Here is a 14,925-nt window from a genome sequence, read left to right as displayed (position 1 = left end):
ACAGGAGAAGCAGGCTCCATGCAAGGAGCCCGATATGGGACTCGATCTCAGATCCCAGGATCACTCCCTGAACCATAGGCAGACACTAAACCTCTGAGCCACCCAGGTGTCCCATTGTGAGCATTTTCTGCTTCAGTTTTCTGTAGTTTTCAAAAGTCCATTTATAACTCAGTTTAGTAATACTCTTACAAAAGATTTCAACTGATAGAGAAATTGGTATAGTTGAAACTGTATTATCATCAGGTAGACCTCAGCTCAAACCCTTAGGATGCATTTTTAGAAGAAGCCGAGTGAGCCATAGGTAGACACTCAACCTCTGAGCCACCCAGGTGTCCCATTGTGAGCATTTTCTGCTTCAGTTTTCTGTAGTTTTCAAAAGTCCATTTATAACTCAGTTTAGTAATACTCTTACAAAAGATTTCAACTGATAGAGAAATTGGTATAGTTGAAACTGCATTAACATCAGGTAGACCTCAGCTCAAACTCTTAGGATGCATTTTTAGAAGCCAACAGTTTTGTTGGCTCCTTCCTTGACTTGGGCTCCTGCTCTAACTTGGCATAGATAACTAGGAATAGATATTAACTTTTTGAACAGTGTATTCTTCTTTAGTGTATCTAACTAACTTCCACAAATACCTCAGAACCAAACATAATACCAGTTTGTGTCCATATTTAAAAGTCAGTGATTGCAAGAATCAGGACATACTTAATATTTATTAAATACTTCACATGTAAGCAGCACTGTACTGGATACTGTAACAGCTTTACTGTCAGTGACTTTGCAGCCATAATATAGAAATATTATATATGAAAAGTATTAGGCAGAATTTGATAATATACTAATATAAACTATACGAAAAATAACTGCTTTAGGAGTTCAAAGGTAAATTTGAGTGGAGTGGGGGTTATAAACATTCTGGAAGAACTTGGGTGAAGTCGTAAGAGCAAACAGGATTTAAATGAGGAGAAAGTGAAACACTTCAGATGTAAGGGAGCACTAGATACGTAGAAGAAAAAAATACCTCCAACAAAACTCATAATGTAGTAGGGAAAACAGCTCTGTGTGGAAATGATCTTAGGTTGTGAATGAAAAAGGATAAGAGTGGGAGAAGAAGGTGTTGAATGAATGGATGTAAGAGAGTCAGCTTTGGTTTTCCAAATATTACCATCCTTGTTTCTATTTTAGAGGAAAAGCTTTCAGGCTTTCACATTGAGTATGCTGTTAGTTGCGGAGTGTTGTTTTTTCCTTTCATTCCTACTTGGAGTTTTTTTTTATCATGCAAAATGTTGAGATTGTCAAATGCTTTTTCTCTGCCAAGCAAGATGATCATGTAATATATTTCCTCCATTCTATAAATGTGGTATATTGCACGGTCATATGTTGAACCATCCTTGAATTGCCACCTGTCTTTGTAAGTAAAGTTTTATTGGAACAAAGCCAGACCCTATGGTTTACATATTAATATTACCTCTGGCTGCTTTTATACTATAAAATCAGAGGTAAGCATGTATGATAGATACCATATAGTTTGCAAAGCCTAAAATATTTAAATATTTCCCAACCTCCGCTCCTATAGTCATCAGTATTCACTTAGTCTTTAGTATGTGTTTAGTAGATACCAGCCAGTCTGTACTGACTAACATTATGTAATTTGCTTTTCTTTAATAAATGTGTGCTTTATCTTCTTGACATACATAAGTAGGGAGTTCTAATGTGATTAATGAGAAAGTTAGTTAAATCATACTAACTTCATTTAAAGAGAAATGTTAATTCAAAGAATGTATTTGGTAATGTCTTTTTCTAATTCAATTTTCATGGATTATATTTTAAAATACACTTTTTGGGGGCACCTAGGTGGTGCAGTTGGTTAAGGGTCTGTTGGTTTTGGCTCAGGTCATGATCTCAGTGTAGGAGATCAAGCCTTGTGTGGGACTCCACACTCAGCTCAGAGTCTGCTTGAGACTTCTCTCTCTCCCTCTCCCTCTTTCTCTGCCTTTCCCCCTCAGCTCTCACTCTCTAAAATAAATAAATAAATCTTTAAAAAATATATATATATATCATATTCTATATCGCTCATGGAATATTATGTATTCTTTTCTATAGGTGTATGTGGAATTTGATGACCTTGAATGGGATAAACGAGAGTGGGTTAAAGTATATGAAGATTTTTCAACTTTCTTGGTGGAATACCACTTAATCTGGGCCAGAAGAGTCGACCCTAGCCAGACTCAGGGATCAAAGAACAAACAAATTCAGTGGCCTGCATTGGTAAGATCTGTTCCTGTTTAATGAAACATTTCAGTTGTTTGTTTTAAAAGAACAAAAACTGAATATTAGTTCAGATTTATCTTGGTGATCATAGGTTACTCCTGAAGAGTCTCTGAGGTATCTGGCAAAAATATAAAAATACGGCTTTTATTTTCTTAAACAACTTTTTGTTAGTACTATTTTAGCATATTTACTCTACAACTAATTTATCCAGTTAGGAGAAACATAAATTAGATTAATGGTTATTAACAAATAATTGACTGGTTTGTATGTAATGTGGCACAGTTTTACAAGATTGAGACTTTGTAGTAGACGATAAGAGGGTATATTTTATAAAGCATTCATTAGCATGTAATTTTTCTTGGTTTGTTAAATTTAATAAAAATTGAATTCATTGTGGATGATAGCAGGTATTTAATGTGAAATTATATATTTGCATAATAGGTAAGATTGCTTTATATCAGAAAGTGTTCTACTTAAGAAATAAAGATTTCACAAAATTCTCTGCTACTTTGAAGGGTTTTGTAAAAGAAACATACTAAGGAAGCCTGACTGGCTCAGTTAGAAAAACATGTGATTCTTGGATTTCTGAGTCGTGAGTTCAAGCCCCACATTGGGTGTGGAGATTACTAAAAAAAACAATAAACTTAAAAAAAAAAAAAAAAAACCTAACTAAATAAGATAGTTCTATTAGGAAGAAATCCCTATATGTTTAACAACTGTGCTATATGTGTTTGAATGAAATAATTTTCTTACATTGATATCAAAGAAATAATTTTCTTACATTGATATCAAAGAAATATTTATATTTGGTATAAATACCTAAAAAGGGTGAGTAACTTTCAGATTTTTTTAACACAAATTAACTATTGACAAGGATAGTTTTTATTGTTAATAATTATAGTGCCTATCCATTTTCTCTTTTAGTGAGTTGGACCTTTGAAAGTCTGAGGAGATAGTGGTTAAAAAGAAAATGCAGGGAGGGGAAGAGAGAATGCAGTGAACTAATATTTTGAAAGAAAATACATATAATATCAAAAGATGGAAGATGATATCCATAAACTATAGTTTTGGCAAGATATGTTACTGCTCTAGCAAAATAAGTTAATTTTATCTAGGATAGATTTTAAGAAATACTTGTTGAATGAATATGCTGAATTGTCAATATGAAGCCTTTAAAGCCATGACTAACATGTTTTTTATTTTATAAACTTTAACTAAAAAATTGGTTAAAATATGTGAATTTTGTATAAAAAAACCTCACAAGCAGGAAGCAGTAACAACACTAATACTCGAGAGTATGCCTCAGTATCATAGTTAAAGAATAAATAGAACTTTAGAAAACCTTTGCCTTGTTTTAGAGATAATTTTTAAAATCAAGATGAATTCCTATTAATTCATAATTAATTCATAAATTACTGATTGGGAGAAAATTTCTATAAGAAAATAGTTTAATAATTTTTGTCCATTATTTTAGAAATATATTTCTGTTGAAAACCTTTTAACCTTACAAAATATTTAATTATGTAACCTCTTTTTAAAATTCAGCTTATTTTTTCTTATACAAAGTATACATTGGGATCCCTGGTGGCGCAGCGGTTTGGCGCCTGCCTTTAGCCCGGGGCACGATCCTGGAGACCCAGGATCGAATCCCACGTCGGGCTCCCGGTGCATGGAGCCTGCTTCTCCCTCTGCCTGTGTCTCTGCCTCTCACTCTCTCTCTGTGACTATCATAAATAAATAAAAATTAAAAAAAAATTAAAAAAAAAAAAAAGAACAATAGGGCAGCCCGGGTGGTTGGGCAGCCCGGTGGCTCAGGGTTTAAAAAAAAAAAAAAAAAAAAAAAAAAAAAAAACAAAGTATACATTAAAAATTTGGAAAATGCTAAATGGTATAAAGTAGAAGAATATCATCATCATTCTGTTTTCATCACCAAGGAATAGCCAACTTCTTTGACTTTTTTTAGACATATTTTCTTAGAAAGTATTTCTCTGCTTTTTTTTCCATCATAGAATTGAAGAATTTTTAAAAATGATAAAATATGTTTAACATAAAATTTTCCACTTTAATCATTTTTAAGTATAAAGTTCTGGGGCATGGAGTACACTCACATTGTTGTACAATCATCCATCTGTAGAACTTACTCCATCTTGCAGAACTGAAACTGCATACCTATTAAACAACTCCCCATTCCGTCTTTTTCCCAGCTCCTAGCAACTACCATTTTACTGTCTCTAGGCTTTTGACTACTCTGTACCTCAGTAGAAGTGGAATCATACAGTATTTTCTTTTCATGATTGGCATATTTCACTCAGCATAGTGTCTGTGAGGTTCTTTTTTATATTGTAGCCTGTGCCACAATTTCCTTCCTTTTATAAGGCTGAATAATATTTCACTGTATGTATGTCCCACATTTTATTTATTCGTTTGTTGAGGGACCTTTATGTTGCTTCCACCTCTTGGCTATTGTGAATAATGCTGCTGTGCACAGAGGTGTACCTATATCTCATTGAGACCATGCTTTCAATTCTTTTGGAATTGCTGAAGAAATGGAATTGCTGGATTATACGGTAGTTCTATTTTTAAACCTTTTGAGTAACTGCCATACTGTTTTCTACTGCATTTCCATTGCCGAGTATTCTTGGCAGTACTTGTTGGTTTTAGTTTTTGGTAATAGCCATCCTGATTAGCACAAGATAGTAGTACCTCCTTGTGGTTTTGATTTACATTTTACTAATGATTAATGATATTGAGCATCTTTTTTGGTGCTTATATGCTATTAATTTATTTTCCTTGGAGAAATGTCTTAAGTTTTACTCATTTTTTAATCAGGTTTTTATTTGTTTAGTTCTAGCAGTTCTCTATATATTCTGTGTATTAATCCCTTATTAGATGGAATCTGCAAACATTTTCTTCAGTTCCGTGGTTGCCTTTTTACTCTGTTGACAGTGTCTTTTGTTGCACAAAGTTTTTTAATGTTCATATGGTCCAGTTTTATTTATTTTTTTGGTTACCCATGCCTTTGGTGTCATATCCAAGAAATCATTGCTAAATCCAACATCATGAGTTTTCTTATTTAGGCTTTATATGTAGGCCTTTGATCTATTTTGAGCTAATTTCTGCTTATGGTTTTAGGTGAGTGTTCAGCTTCTTCCATTTGCTTGTTGTTATCCAGTTTCCTATTACCATTTGTTGAAAAAACTTTCCTTTTTCTTTTGAATAGTGTTGGCACCTTGTGCAAGAATTATTTGACCATATATACAGGTGTTTATTTCTGGTCTCTCTATTCCATCAATCTGTATGTCTGTTTTTGTGCCAGTACCATACTGTTTTGATTACTGTAGCTTTGTAGTAAGTTTTTTTTTTTTAAGGATTTATTTATTTATTTGAGAGTGTGTGCTTGTGAGTGGGGGGAGGGTCAGACGGAAAGCAAGAATTCCAAGCAGACTCCTTGCTTAGTGCGGAGCCAGACACAGGGCTCAATATCATGACCTAAGCCAAAATCATGAGTCAGACACTCAACTATGACTGAGTGGCTCAGGCACTCCATGTAACTTGTAGTAAGTTTTGAAATCAGGAAATGTGAGTATTCCAACTTTGTTCTTTTTCAAGACTCTTTTGGATATTCAGTGTCCCTTGAAATTCTGTTTGAGTTTCAGGATGGACACTTTTACTTCAGCCTGAAACTCGGATTTTGATAGAGATTGCATTATAGGTTACTTTGGGTAGTATTGACATCTTAACAATAATAAGCCTTTCAATTCATGACCCCAAGATGTCTTTCCATTTATTTATGTTTTCTTTAAATTTTTTAAGCAGTGTTTTGTAGTTTTCACTGTACAAGTCTTTCACTTACTTGGTCAATTACTCAGTAATTTACTCTTTTTGATGTTATTGTAAGTGGAATCAACTTGATAATTTCATTTTCAGATTGTTCATTATTAGAGTATAGAAACACACTGATTTTTATGTGTTGATTTTATATCCTTCTGATTAGCTAACAATCATACTCACTTTTCTGGTCAACACAGCATTCTAGCTAGAGCAGGTAGACAAGAAAAAGTAAAAAGGCATCTAAATTGGAAAGGAAGAAGTAGAGTTCTCTCTGTTTGCAGATGATATGATCTTATATATAGAAAGCCCTAAAGATTGTATTATGTCCACATAATAAAACTAATAAATAAGCAACAAGACCTAAAATCTCTGCTTTCTAATCATAGTTTTAGCTAAGACTGCATTAAAATTGTAGATCCTACTCTTTTTACTTGATGTTTCAATGTATTCATTTCTCTTCACAGGTCATAATTTTAACAGTTTTTAATGGCTACATAGTATTTCATCTTATAATGATCTGTTTCCCTAATGTTTGATACTGTTCCTAATTTTTTGTGATTATAAATAATTGGTAAATATTGTGATAAACATGTAAATCTTTGCATCTTTGATTATTTTAACAATTTAGATTCCGTAATGAATTCAATAATGAATGAAGAAAGTTCAAGTATGAACTTGAAAAAATATATAAAAATCTCTTGATACTCTCTACAAATACTTACTCTCATTGTCCCCAGTCAGTGTGTGAGTGCTTTTCTCTTACCCTAATCCTCACCCCCCACCTCTTCTCCTCCCCTACACCAGCAAACATTGATTACTTATTTTTGGGCTGTCTTGTTTTAAAACCCAAATATTTAAAAAAGGATTTTTACAACTTGAATACAGAATTGAATGTTATAATTTTTATATATGCTAATTTGATATTTTAAAATACTATTACATTGTTTTACTTTGCATTTCTTTAATGGGATGAATATTCATTTATTAGCAACTTGTTATTTTTGTGATTGTCGTTTTTAAATTATTTTTAAGACTTTGTGTTTTTCTAATATTTGTGATAAGTTTTCTTTATATTATTAGAGATACTATAACCCTTTTTGTGTCTTATGGTTTGCTCAACTAATTTTACAATAGCAAGTCTTTTTGGATTATATGTTTGTATCTAAAGAACGTTCTATATAGTGAGATATCTTCCTTAAATTCAGATAGTCAGGATGTGTTTTCCTTCCTTTCTTCCTGCTTCCTTTCTTTCTTTGTTTTAGGAGGTTGTAAAAACTAATAGAACAAATATTTGAAATCACGATGGTGTACTCTAGAAAATAATTATTTTTAAGTTTTATAAGACTTCTACAAACACTCATTTATATATAGTATGCATAACTGAGATTGTATTGTTTCCCTATTGTTCATTAAAATGAGGCTTATTTAAGGATACCTGTAAGCAACAATCTCTGAAATTCAGAGATTTTAAATTCTTATAGCAGAATAAAATACTATATAAATTTGAGAAATTTTAGAGTTACATATGAGATGGCAATAGAATTAAACTCAGTGGGGAAAAAGCATTAAGCAGCAGAAACTAATGCTCTTGTCTTTAATTCTCTACAAATTTTAATGTTTCTAATTCTGTGTACTTAATACTTTCATGTTCTTTTGTACTTAAGCATATGTTTGTATAATCCTCTTTCTAGTTGTTTCACTCCTCCTGTGGTACCTGTTAAATATTACATATTGGTTATATTGTCTACTTATTCTAAGAAATCAGTAGAAACTGACAGTGTACCTGCTAGTTCTTGAAATCATGACATGACAAAAAAAAATCCTATTGTCTCATTAGCCTTTTCTAAAGTTTATTTTAAAAATTAAAAAGTTAAAACTTCAACAAAATATGGAATAGTATGACACCCATTTCTCTGGAATTGTCTATTCGTCTTTCTTCCCAGTGTATTAATAATAAAACATACATTGGAGCACCACCTATGTAACATGCTGAAGTGGTGCTCTTTTTTTTTTTTTTTTTTGCTTGGTCCTGTATGATCAGGGTACCACCTGAGGCTATTCTGATAATGAAAGCCAAGGTGTCTTATCTTATATTTTTAGGTAAGTTACTTAATATACTGTTAAACTTAATCTTTTAAAATAAAGTAAAATACTCATGAAATCACATTTATCTGCACCAGGGAAAGAAAGTGCTGGCATTCATAATTGAAATCAGCGAATAACCTACCTAACTGGATTAGGGCCCTGGCTCCATCTCCTTTAGGAAAACCTTCTGTGGGGAGTGGGGCTTTGACCCTAACCCAGCTGGGCTGTAACACTGCTGCATTTTCTAAGGGGCAGAGTTTTCTACTACTTTTCTGCTGGCTCAGCCTTCCAGATCACCCCAACCAGAATTAATCTCACCATCCTGTGTTCCTGTAGAACCTTGTTTGTACCTCTGTTTTAATAGCAACCAGCACTTCTGCTTTGTATTATACCTATTTGTTTGCATGTCTGTCTTTCCTTACTAGATTGTAAGTTCTTTGAGGACAGGAATCATGTCTTAGTCATCTTTGAATCATTCCTAGAAGTCTAGTACAGTACCTAATCTATCTTATACAGTGAGTAAATGTTTATTTTATTTTATTTTTAAAAACTATTTTATTTATTTATTCATGAGAGACAGAGAGAGAGAGAGGCAGAGACAAACAGGCAGAGGGAGAAGCAGGCTCCACGCAGGGAGCCCGACTGGGACTCAATCCCAGGTCTCCAGGATCAGGCTCTGGGCCAGAAGGCAGCAGTAAACCGCTGAGCTACCGGGCTGCCCTTACATGCTTGTTTTAAAGTGTTGAATTTATCCTACCCTAGCTAGTGAAAAAGAATTTTACTGGGAATTATAGCAAGTTTTCTAGCTATTGCTTTATACTAAGATCAAATGACAGGAAACCATAATCAACCAATTGTGGTAAAAATATGTAAGTCACCAATTTTAAACATGGCAGGTAATCATAGACAAATAATAAAAATGCTTATAATAGATGCCCTCATTCTAATCAAATAGAAATGTGAAATCTTAAATTGTCATGGAGGGGAGGAGGGGATGTAAAATTACCCAAAATGGGTTATTTTCAAAATGCAGGAGGAAAGAACTTACAACTTTGTTGACAACTAAGTATTCTGATCTATAATAATTTATCTGATTTTTCTGGAGTGAGTTTTAGGAAACTCAGGCTTCTCCTTCCTAGTGCAACTTTTCCTTCATTAGATAGGTTATTCTGGTTTGATCAGGAATTGTGATCAGATCATAAACATGTAAATTCTGGTTTGATCAGGAATTGTGATCAGATCATAAACATGTAAATGTTAATAATATATTGCCATTTAGGGATGCCTTTGTGGCTCAGTCAGTTAAGTGTCTGCCTTCAGCTCAGGCCATGATCCTAGTGTTCTGGGATTGAGCCCTGCTTTGGGCTCCCTGGCTTGATAAGAAGCCCACTTCTCACTCTTCCTCTGCTTCTTCCCCTGCTTGTACTTATTCTCTTTCTCTGTCAAATACATAAAATCTTCAAAATATATTTATATATATTGCCTTTAGATTGTTTGCCTAGTGAAAGTACTTCTTAGTTATTCTCTGTTCTGAAAGAAACCTTCTCATTTTAAAATTGAATTTATTGCTCTTTGGGACAAAATACCTTTATATCTGGCTGTTACATTGCCAAACTTCGTTTTTAGATTATGACCTCAACCAGATTTTACTGAAATATGAACCCATGCCACATTCCAACTATGTATTGAGCTTTGAAATAAATTCATTTTTTAAAAGAGTTTTTACATAGTAATTGAATTTTCAGAGTTAGGATTACTAGTTTTACAGTTCTTTGTACTTTGATAAATAATGAAGTGGTAGTAAAGACACTATACCTTCAGGATTTTTGTTTTTCTGCAAAGTTAAACTATGTGATCAAATTATGTGTATCAAACTTTTTTTAAAAAAAGAATTTATTTATTCATGAGAGACAAAGAGAGAGAGGCAGAGACATAGGCAGACAGAGTAGCAGGATTCCGGAATCACGCCCTGAGCCAAAGGCAGACACTCAACCACAGAGCCACACAGGCGTCCCAGTATCAAACTTTAAATGACAAAAGCAAATACTGACAGACTGCAATGAATGAGCACTTATTCTTTTCTTCTGGTCATAAATGACGTTACTTTAGGGGAAAATATTCTATTGTAAGAAGCATAGGAGGCTCATACTCATTATACTCATTGATTCATTAATTCTTCTCTTAGGAAATTATTCTTATAAAACAATTTTTAAGAAGTAAAGATTATATTTAGTTCAGCTAATGTTTATCAGACACCTTATGTGAGCCAGGCAGTGTGTGCTAGGCCCCTGGATACAAAAATAGAAGACAAAATGTTATATGCAGAAAGATGATCATTATAGTCTTACAATAATTTGTGAATATTGTTAAATTAATAGGATACAGATATTATGCAGCTTTTAAAAGTTATAATTGGGGGCAGCCCGAGTGGCTCAGCGGTTTAGCCCTGCCTTCAGCCCAGGGCCTGATTCTGGAGACTTGGGATCGAATCCCACGTTGGACTCCCTGCATGGAGCCTGCTTCTCTCTCTGCCTGTGTCTCTGCCTCTCTCTCTCTCTCTCTCTCTCTCTCTCTCTGTGTGTGTGTCTCTCATGAATAAATAAATAAAATCTTTAAAAATAAATAAATAAAAGTTATAATTATGAATAGAGAAGCATGGACATATATAATTCAAGTTAAAAAAGTCTTGATTATAGCAGGGTCAAAATTACATATTTAGAAAGTATTACCAACTAAATAAAATCATTTTTTTAGAAAGATGGGATTATGCCTCATTTGATTTGTGTTTTCAATAGAAACAGCTATTATTTCCCTAAAATTAGAAATTTAATATAAATATAATATAATGACTTTATCATGTAGTTTTAATTTTGGAAATTATTTTCTCCAAATGAATTCTTTTATTTTTTTTTATTTATTTTTTTTCAAATGAATTCTTTTAGATTTGTTTTAGTTTTCTGTTAATACACTTTGACAGCTGCTTTTTAAATTTTGTTAATACAGCATTTTTAACATTTGTACTATTTAGTACAAAGAATTCTTTCTGGGACACTTAGATGGCACAGTCACTTAGGCATCTGACTCTTGGTTTTGTCTCAGGTGGTGATATCCTGGTCATGAGATCTAGCCCCACATCAGGTTCCACACAGAGTCTGCTTGAGATACTCTCTCCCTCTCCCTCTGCCCCTCCTGCTCATGCTCTTGCTCTCTCTCTTTCTCTCTCTCTCAAATAAATAAATCTTAAGAAAAACCTTCTAAAAAAAAAAAGAAAGAAAAACCTTCTAATAAAAATAATACAAGCAACAACAAAATAAAATATAATGAAGCTTATTTAAGGTTTGTTTTTAACTGCATCTGAATTAGTATTTATATGGCTTGATATGACCTTCTAGTCATACATTTAGAGAATGTATTTGCTGGAAAAGATAACCTTAGCAGTCATCTAGGAATGCAGTGTAATATATTAAGAACATAAGTCTTGATGTTGAATTTCCTCCTTCAAATCCCTACTGTGCCATTTGTGGTTAATACCAGGATGAACTTGAGTTAGTTATTCTATGTTTTACTGTCTTCCTAATAGTAGTACCTACTATATAAAGTTGTTGTGAAGATTAACAACAAAATATATAAATAGAAGCCTTAGTATAGCACTGCAATGAGTTTTGCCAATTGTATAGTTTTAGGGGAATCCTCAGAAGACCACTCTCTCTTATACCAATTGTAAGTTGAAGAAACATGTTCTCAGATTTGATAATTCACTAGAAGAACTAGTGCCTACAGTTTATTGTAGGGAAAGGATGAAGGTTAAAATCAGCCAATGGAAGAGATGCATAGGATACAGAGTATAGAAGGGGTCTGCAACATGGCCTATGAAGTCATGAATAGTATTCCGTCTTACTAGCTGCAATATGCAACACTATGCAGAATTTTGAAAAGCAAAGATGCTCACCCAAGCCTTTGCTGTCCATAGTTTTTACTGGAGCTCAGTTTACATACTATCTGCATACCTGTGAGCTTTAGTCTCTGTTTCCTCCTGGACATCAGATTAGTACCTATTATATATAATAATCACTTCCTCTGGAAGTTGGAACTGATAATACTGAAATGCCCAAAGTCCCCATCATAAATCACATTATTAAACTGTTTAGTGGCAAAAGTACTTAGGCAAACAAAGACTCTTACCAAGCAGGGCATTCCAAGGACCTAGAGATGACCTCTTAGTAACTGACATCTAGGTCAGATCTCTGGGATAGGGTTGCTTCTTCACTATACAGGCCACTCCCTAGCCTTTGGCCTATGCTGTCCTACAGCAAAAGCATCATATTTGTCTGGATATCTACACTTCATAAAGCATTTATGTAATGGTCATAGCAATAGCAGCATTATGAATATGCCCAACATTTGGAGGAACTTAGTGTGGAGTAGGAATAGATATAAATAAATAGTTAATCTGACTTCATAAAGCCATTTTATATATTTTAATATTCTTTCACTAATTTATTCATTTACTCCCATGATTGATTACTATTTGTAATTTATAATAAACTTATAACTTGATAAACTTATTTAGTGTAGAAATTAACTGATTGCTAGCCAAATATAATTTTTCCTCAGGCCAAATTCTTTTTCTATCAGCATTGTATTCTGAGAAGGCTTTAACTCTGTCTCCTGATACATTTGATTATCACCAGTATTATTTTTAGACTTTTTTATATAGGCCATGAATTTTACCAACAGTGTCAATGTTAAATGTTGGTTACAATTGCAGTATGTTCATAATACTTTTCAGTTTCATTAAAGAACAAATTAGAATTTGGGAGGAATTTGCCTCTTCAACAGAATTAACTGTTGCCCCTATACAATTGTATTAGTTATAGTTGGCCTTTATTCTGTTACTGCTTTGTTAGTTTGGAACAAAGCAATTCACCCTGTCTCATATCACAAGCTTGTACTAAGACTGATTCCCACTGTGTGTTGTATATAATAGAGTCTACCACTCTCCTATAGGGAGGACACAGGAAGTGTTCAGAATAGTTCCTGCCCCTATTAGGTTATACTGAAGGATATGTTTTATTTTGATCAGTTATGGGGTAAGGGCAGTCATAGTGCATCAATGTATATTACAAGTGCCCCAGAAGAACTTCTATAGGTTTGGAGGTCCATAAGATCCCCTTAGGTGTGCCCCTTAAGCCTTATCATCTAAGATAGAGGACTATTGTCTCATGGCTATTTTAGCCTCCATCTGTATTAAAACAGTCCAGAGGCCCTTTTAGGTCAGAGTACAGTTCTTTCCCAATGCTGGTTCCTAGCCTTATTTCTTAGAGTCTGCCAGACTTATTTCACTACAACCCCATTATCTTCATAGAATGACTCTCATCTCTTGCTTTTTCCTCCTGGAAGAGAGCTCCTCCTTCCTAGAAGCAGATAAGAATCTGCTTATTCTAGTTAGTAGGTCTTTTCCTTCTGAATGCCACTCCTCATTAAAAACAAATCCATCCAGTCCTGTTCTGTGTGTCTGTGTTATTTCATCCACTGTACATTTTATTACCTTTGTGCACTAATGGAGAACAGTTAGGATACATCTTTTTTACTCTAAAATGTTGAGTCTCTCTACTAGGATTAGATGAGTGGTAAACATACCTAGATGTAATTTAATTTAGAGTGTGCCATAAAGCCTCCCATTGGTCTTCCTCCTTGTCTCAGGAGGGAGTGGTTTCCCAGGAGGTTTCAGGTCCACCATGACCTGAGATTAAAATGCGAAACCCATTTCTTTTTTAATCCTGTGTAATAGCTTTCTACCCACAAAAACAAGGATGATATGAATTTATGTATAGTATACTGGGGCATGTTAGACATGCCACTACTGTGTTTTCTGTATTATAAACCGGGACCTTTTAAGCATTTGGTCATGAAGTTGTTTAGTGATCAGTTTGCCAGAAGTTGTATACCACATGGTCCAATAGCCCAGTAGGACCGGTACCCAGAGATTTTGTTCCAAATGGTATCTTTAATACTAAATATAGCCTGAAAAATAAGAGTTGAGGATGTTGGCACTTGAGAATCCTGTTCACAGGGCTATTATATAAATAATTTTTTTTACCTTCCTTCTGTACTCTTTGAAGTTAACTTGTGTGGTTTAGAGCATTCTCATTGGTTCGCACTTAACCTGTCCAATCAATATTGCCCTTAAAATGGCTTTATAAGCCTTCTGTTTTATAGTATTAAGTAGGAGAAACCTTCCCCAGTCAGACATTATAAATAATCTTTGTAACACTTTAAGGTAAAGAAGATGCAGTCACTTTACATAAAGTTTGTGTAAACACTCCAATTGTCAGGCAGCCCAGGTGGCTCAGTGGTTTAGCGCCACCTTTGGCCCAGGGCGTGATCCTGGAGACCCGGGATGGAGTCCTACATCAGGCTCCCTTCATGGAGCCTGCTTCTCTCTCTGCCTGTGTCTCTGTGCCTCTCTCTCTCTCTCTCTCTCTCTCTCTCTCCCCCTCTCTCTGTCTCTCATGAATAAATAAAATCTTAAAAAAAAAACCACTCCCAATTGTCATCTAAATGTTCAGCTTAATCATATCAACCTTTATGTTTCTGTATTCCCTGAATCCAGTTGTAGCCTCCATTAGGATTTCACCAGTAGATTTGTATCCTTAGTGCATGAGGCTCCTGTAGCAAGGAGTCACAGAAACACCTTTTTCTGCCCTATTTTACCCACTTAATGTGCCTCTGATCTT

The 14,925-nt window shown here is 34.1% G+C and overlaps 1 protein-coding gene across 5 annotated transcripts in view; it reads left to right on the top strand.

Annotated features, from left to right (window-relative positions):
* The window catches only part of JMJD1C (jumonji domain containing 1C), a 330,895-nt gene that overhangs the window by 141,377 nt on the left and 174,593 nt on the right, over positions 1-14,925 (top strand). For all 5 annotated transcript variants that reach the window (XR_007410126.1, XM_025434455.3, XM_025434457.3 and 2 more), the window contains exon 2: positions 2,105-2,269. The gene's annotated coding sequence lies outside the window, so the exon portion shown is untranslated. The remainder of the gene's footprint in view (positions 1-2,104; positions 2,270-14,925) is intronic.

This window comes from Canis lupus, chromosome 4 (assembly GCF_003254725.2).
Source record: "Canis lupus dingo isolate Sandy chromosome 4, ASM325472v2, whole genome shotgun sequence".
Lineage (NCBI taxonomy): Eukaryota > Metazoa > Chordata > Mammalia > Carnivora > Canidae > Canis > Canis lupus.
The sequence above is the reverse complement of the archived record's forward strand: the minus strand, read 5'-3'. Positions and strand labels throughout refer to the sequence as shown.